Raw genomic sequence first — 6,747 nt, 5'->3', positions numbered from 1 at the left:
AAATTAAGCTTCTTCACGACCACTGACGTGTCCCCTTTTCTGTGAGTGGGATACTTTATTTCAGCAGGTTTGATTGTCATGAGAAATGCATAGCCCCATTACGATCCCCAATCACGAAGTGTCACTCTTAGGAAGTTTGATAGCAATCAAGTCCTCAATAGCCTACTTACTAACCTAGGTGATGTTCAACACGACCAAAAATAACAACGGAGGTTTTATTTGCGTCACTGGCACCTGTCAATCAAAGGAAAAATGTGACAAAATTGTGTTGGCCAACACTAGTAGCCTAGCAGATATGGACTTAAGATGGACTCCATTTTGCTCAGAAGGCTAGGCATATCGATGAAATGTTATCACAAAGAAATGGACAAGTGCTAGCCTATTCATTTTCTTCTGTGCTGTTGTCCAGATGTAGTTTTGTGGATTGCGACGCTAGACTGATATGATGACTCTAGACACGAGGGGGCGCCTCGACTGCGTTCACAGATCTCTGTGGTCAGGCAGCGTTGATGGAATTTATTTCCAAAATGGTGAAAACCATGTAATCTCTTGCCTATGCTGTGCTGAACAACATATTGTTTGGAACATGTCCAAATAAATATCCTATACCTCCTAGCCTATATAGGCTGAATAGTAAAACAAGAAAAAGATTAGCATGGTATACACACCTGAGGAAGTTTAGGGAATTGACCTATCAACCCCATTATCCCAAGCAGCAGGGCTCCAATGGGAAGTGTTCTCGCCACAGTCCACTCCCCTGCCTAATGCCCCTGCTTTCACTCTCTCTTTCCTCTTTCACCGCTCCCCTTCTTTTGGGATTTTCTCTTCCTTTCCACTTGTTCTCTCTTCACCCTGTCAGAACAGACCTTTATAAACAGTGCATTTGGAAAGTATTGAGACCCCTTCCCCTTTTCCCCATTTTTCTACCTTACAGCCTTGTTCTAAAATGGATTAAATTGCACTACCGTTGAAAAGTTTGGGGTCACTTAGAAATGTCCTTGTTTTTTTAAAAGAAAAGCAATTTTTTTGTCCATTAAAATAACATCAAATTGATCAGAAATACAGTGTAGACATTGTTAATGTTAAATATTTTTTATTTCGCCAGTTGAGAACAAGTTCTCATTTACAACTGCGACCTGGCCAAGATAAAGCAAAGCAGTGCAACACAAACAACAACACAAAGTTACACATGGAATAAACAAACATACAGTCAATAATACAATAGAAAAGTCTATATACAGTGTGTGCAAATGAGGTAGGATAAGGGAGGTAAGGCAATAAATAGGACATAGTGATGAAATAATTGCAATATAGCAATATATATGACTATACAATATAAATTACTATTGTAGCTGGAAATGGCAGATTTTTAATGGAATATCTCCATAGGTGTACAGAGGCCCATTATCAGCAACCATCACTCCTGTGTTCCAAGGCATCCAAGGCATGTTGTGTTAGCTAATCCAAGTTTATAATTTTAAAAGGCTAATTGATCATTAGAAAACCCTTTTGCAATTATGTTAGCCCAGCTGAAAACTGTTGTTCTGATTAAAGAAGCAATAAAACTGGCCTTCTTTAGACTAGTTGAGTATCTGGAGCATCAGCATTTGTGGGTTCGATTACAGGCTCAAAATGGCCAGAAACAAATAACTTTCTTCTGAAACTCATCAGTCTATTCTTGTTCTGAGAAATGAAGGTTATTCCATGTGAGAAATTGCCAAGAATCTGAAGATCTCATACAACGCTGTGTACTACTCCCTTCACAGAACAGAGCAAACTGTCTCTAACCAGAATAGAAAGAGAAGTAGGAGGCCCCGGTGCACAATGGAACAAGAGGACAAGTACATTAGAGTGTCTAGTTTGAGAAACAGAACAAGTCCTCAACTGGCAGCTTCATTAAATAGTACCCGAAAAACACCAGTCTTAACGTCAACAGTGAAGAGGCGATTCCGGGATGCTGACCTTCTAGGCAGAGTTACCCTGTCCAGTGTCTGTGTTCTTTTGTCCATCTTAATCTTTTATTTTTATTGGCCAGTCTGAGATATGGCTTTTTCTCTTTGCAACTCTGCCTAGAAGGCTATGTTTCACAAGTTTGAACAGCACAGTACAGTACTGCACAGTTCAGTACACTAGAGCACAGTAGAGTATAGTACGGTACAGCAGTATTTAATTTAGTAGAGTACAGTACAGTAGAGTTTAATTCAGTAAGAGTACAGTACAGTTTAGTTCAGACATCACTGAAACAATCTGTTTTCCCACGCAATGTTTTAATATGTTTGCATGACTGCTGAAAAAATGTAATTACCTTTGAAGTTCAGTTCAGACCAAGTCCCACATTGCGCTGATTGGAAATGAATAGATTAATATCAGCCAGAGTGTAATTGTTCCCTGATTAATCGAGGAATCACGATTCTGGTAAAAAAATAAGTGGGGGGGTTACCTGGATGCACTGTGACTTACATCTGTGTCTGTGACTTCAGTACCTCAAGTCTGTGATGGAGAAAGACGTTGTGCTGGCAAAGAAACAGTGTCAGATGAGTAAGCCTGTTTGTCAAATAGTTCTGTCATTCATTGTTGATTTTTTCGTGCTTTGTTCACTTCTCTTCATGTGTAAATCAACCAATCAATCAATACATTTATTAATTAGCCAACCTGTGGACGATTTATGTATCTGTGCTTTGTTTTCCAGTTCTGATCTATGAACCAAAGAATCCAGAGACCAGACAGTTCATTCCTCTCATCAGGAGAACCTGCAGAGAGGCAAGTGGCTCAGTCCAACACACACACACACGCACACACACACAAAGGTTATTGCGAAAGAGACTTGCTGTGTGACAATGGTTGCAGTTGGATTCAAGTGGTCACATCTCTGGTTCTGAGAGTACAATTATACAAGCTTTTGTTGCGAGCCCAGCACTGACACACCTGATATAGCTTATCAACGTGGTAATGAGTAATTGATTAGTTAAATTAGTGTGTAGTGATACTCTCAAACATACCCTTGACCTTGCTTTGTTCCTATATAATGTTTCCTCGGAGCAAAAGGAGAAAAGCCAGATGAGGAAACATATTATGGTGATGATGGTTCAGACTCCAGTGATGAAGATGACTCAGGGGTTCTGGAGTGATGAAGACTATGTACAGAGCTCAGACAGCTTCTTCTTCCCTCTCCTCCTCATCAAATTAAGAAGAGGAAAAGAAGCTGGGAGACATAAACCATGTTCACCCTCTCACCTTACCCCATAGCTGTCACAGCACACTGCCCAGTCTGACAGTCAAAACACCCTGTAGTTACTTTCCTTTTATATGAATATATAAAAACGTAAAGTAGTTGTTTTTTATTTCACATTCTTATATTGTCTTTGGTGAGGCAGTCACAGCACACACATGTTTGTACCTGTTTAATCTTCATGTGCAGTGTCACGACTCCCGCTGAAGGTGGCTCCCCGCCTGTTCGGGCGGTGCTCGGCGGTCGTCGTCACCGTCCTACTAGCGCCACCGATCCCTTTTCCCTTTTCTGTTAGTTTTGTCTTATAGTTTGCACTCTGTTCCGTTTTGTGTTTTCTCTGATTTGCTTCCCTATGTAAGCGTGTGGAACCCGCCTTTGTCGTGCGGGATTCTTTTGTGTTCACGTTTGTGTCGTAGGTTTGTTGTGCTCCGGACCGTGTTGACCCTGTGTTGGGTTGGTCAGTGTTTTTGCGCCCTGTGTTTTGGGCATTACCATTTTCGGTGCCGGAATAAAGTGCATTTTCCCTGGAACTCTCTGCTCTCTGCACCTGACATGCAGTGCCTTCAGAAAGTATTCACATCCCTTGACTTTTTCCACATTTTGTTGTGTTACAGCCTGAATTAAAATGGATTGAGACTTTGTGTTACCCGTCTACCACACAATACCCCATATACCCCAATGTCAAACTGGAATTAGGTTTTTAGAAATGATTAGAAATGAATTACAAATTAAAAGCTGAAATGTCTTTATCAACAATATTAAACCCCTTTGTTATGGCAAGCCTAAATCAGTTCAGGGATAAAAATGTACTTACAAAGTCACATAATAAGTTCTGGACTCACTGTGTGCAATATACCGTTTAAGTGATTTTTGAATGACCTGCCTATATTCAGCCCAAACATAGATGTCTATAATGGTTCAAATTTGGTCCAGTACAGACCGGCCTTGATGTGGCCCAAACAGACAACGATGATTGGTTCAGAATTGGTCCGGTCCAGACTGGACTAAGTTTGGACAGCACAGTACAGTAGATCACAGGAGAGTACAGTAAAAAAGTAAAGACAATATAGTACAGCACAGTAGAGTATAGTACAGTATAATATACTGTATTGTACCCTCCTTTACTCTAATGTACTCTCTACTGTACTGAACTAAACTGTACTGTACTCTTACTGAATTAAACTCTACTGTACTGTACTCTACTAAATTAAATACTGCTGTACCGTACTAACTCTACTTACTCTACTGTGCTCTAGTGTACTGAACTGTGCAGTACTGTACTGTGCTGTTCAAACTTGTGAAACATAGCCTTCTAGGCAGAGTTACAAAGAGAAAAAGCCATATCTCAGACTGGCCAATAAAAAGAAAAGATTAAGATGGACAAAGAACACAGACACTGGACAGGGTAACTCTGCCTAGAAGGCCAGCATCCCGGAATCGCCTCTTCACTGTTGATGTTAAGACTGGTGTTTTTCGGGTACTATTTAATGAAGCTGCCAGTTGAGGACTTGTTCACATCTCTGTATCCCACACATACAATGATCTGTAAGGTCAGTGGAGCAGTGCATTTCAAAACAGATTAAACCACAAAGGCCAGCGAGGTTCTCAAATGCCTCGCAAAGAAGGGCATCTATTGGTTGATGGGTAAAAATAAGAAAGACAGACATTGAATATCCCATTGAGCATGGTGAAGTTATTAATTACACTTTGGATGGTGTATCAACACACCCAGTCACTACAAAGAAACAGCTGTCATTCCTAACTCAGTTGCCAGAGTGGAAGGAAACCGCTCAAGGATTTCACTATGAGGCCAATGGTGACTTTAAAACAGTTACGATACAGTGGATCAACCACATTGTAGTTACTCCACAATACTAACTTAAATGACAGAGTGGAAAGGAAGCCTGTACATAATAGAAATATTCAAAAACATGCATCCTGTTTGCAATAAGGTACTAAAGTAAAACTGTAAACATTGTGGCGAAGAAATTACTTTATGTCCTGAATACAAACCGTTATGTTTGGGGCAAATCCAACACAACACATCCCTGAGTACCACACTTCATATTTTCAAGCATGGTGGTGGCTGCATCATGTTATGGGTATGCTTGTCATCAGCAAGAACTAGGGAGTTGTTAGGATAAAAAAAATAAATGGAATAGAGCTAAGCACAGGCAAAAACCTAGAGAAAACCTGTTTCAGTCTGCTTTCCAACAGACACTGGGAGACAAATGAACCTTTCAGCAGGACAATAACCTAAAAGAAAAGGAAAAATATACACTGGAGTTGTTTACCAAGACGACGTTGAATGTTCCTGAGTGGCCTACTTAGAGTTTTGACTTAAATCTGCTTCAAAATCTATGTCAAGACTTAAAATGGCTGTCTAGCAATGATCAACAGCCACCTTGGTAGAGCTTGAAGAATTTTAAAGTGAATAATGTGCAAATATTGTACAATCCAGGTTTGCAAAGCTCTTAGATACTTACCCAGAAAGACTCACAGCTGTAATCACCGCCAAAGGTGATTCTAACGTGTATTGACTAGGGGTGTGATTACTTATGTAAATGAGATATTTCTGTATTTTATTTCAATGCATTTGCAAAAAAAATCTAAAAACATGTTTTCACTTTGTCGTTATGGGGTGTTGTGTGTAGATAGGTGAGAAAAAATTGATTTAATCCATTTTGAATTCAGGCTGTAACACAACATAATGTGAAATAATGTCAAGGTGTATGACTACTTTCTGAAGGCACTGTAAATAACACAATAAAGTTCACTGTCCTAATATCTGTGTCTTTCCGGCTTCTTCAACACAAAGGGTTAATTTCGCAGTAACTACTCCTGTACTATGTCGAAACTTGCTCTTTAGATTTCTGCAAGTAGAACCGGAATCATTAAAACAATCACATCCCACTCAGTATGGACCGGCACCTACGTCTTTTGGGGTCTTTTCTTTGGTCCTGACGTCTTCTGGACCAGCTGTCTTTTTTTTGGTCATGACCAGCCTTGATTTTGGTGCAGTGCGGACCGACATAGACGTCTATGTTTGGTTCAGATTTTGTCTGGACCGGCCTTGATTTGGCCCTGTTTGATTTGGCCCAGATTTACTATTTAGTATTTTATGAGGATCCCCATTAGCTGTTGCCAAGACAAAAGCTACTCTCCTGGGGTCCAAGCAGAAATAAATATTACAAGACATTGTGCATCAATTGGACTTGATTCAACGTCCACAGATGTCCGGTCCGGACCTGCCTATATTCAGCCCACACATAGATGTCTATAATTGGTTCAAATTTGGTCCAGTACAGACCGGCCTTGATTTGGCCCAAACAGACAACGATGATTGGTTCAGAATTGGTCCGGTCCAGACTGGACTAAGTTTGGACAGCACAGTACAGTAGATCACAGGAGAGTACAGTAAAGAAAAGTAAAGACAAATATAGTACAGCACAGTCGAGTATAGTACAGTATAATATACTGTATTGTACCCTCCTTTACTCTAATGTACTCTCTACTGT

The sequence above is a fragment of the Salvelinus sp. IW2-2015 genome, linkage group LG19 (assembly GCF_002910315.2).
Source record: "Salvelinus sp. IW2-2015 linkage group LG19, ASM291031v2, whole genome shotgun sequence".
Lineage (NCBI taxonomy): Eukaryota > Metazoa > Chordata > Actinopteri > Salmoniformes > Salmonidae > Salvelinus > Salvelinus sp. IW2-2015.
Note: the sequence above shows the minus strand (reverse complement) of the source record.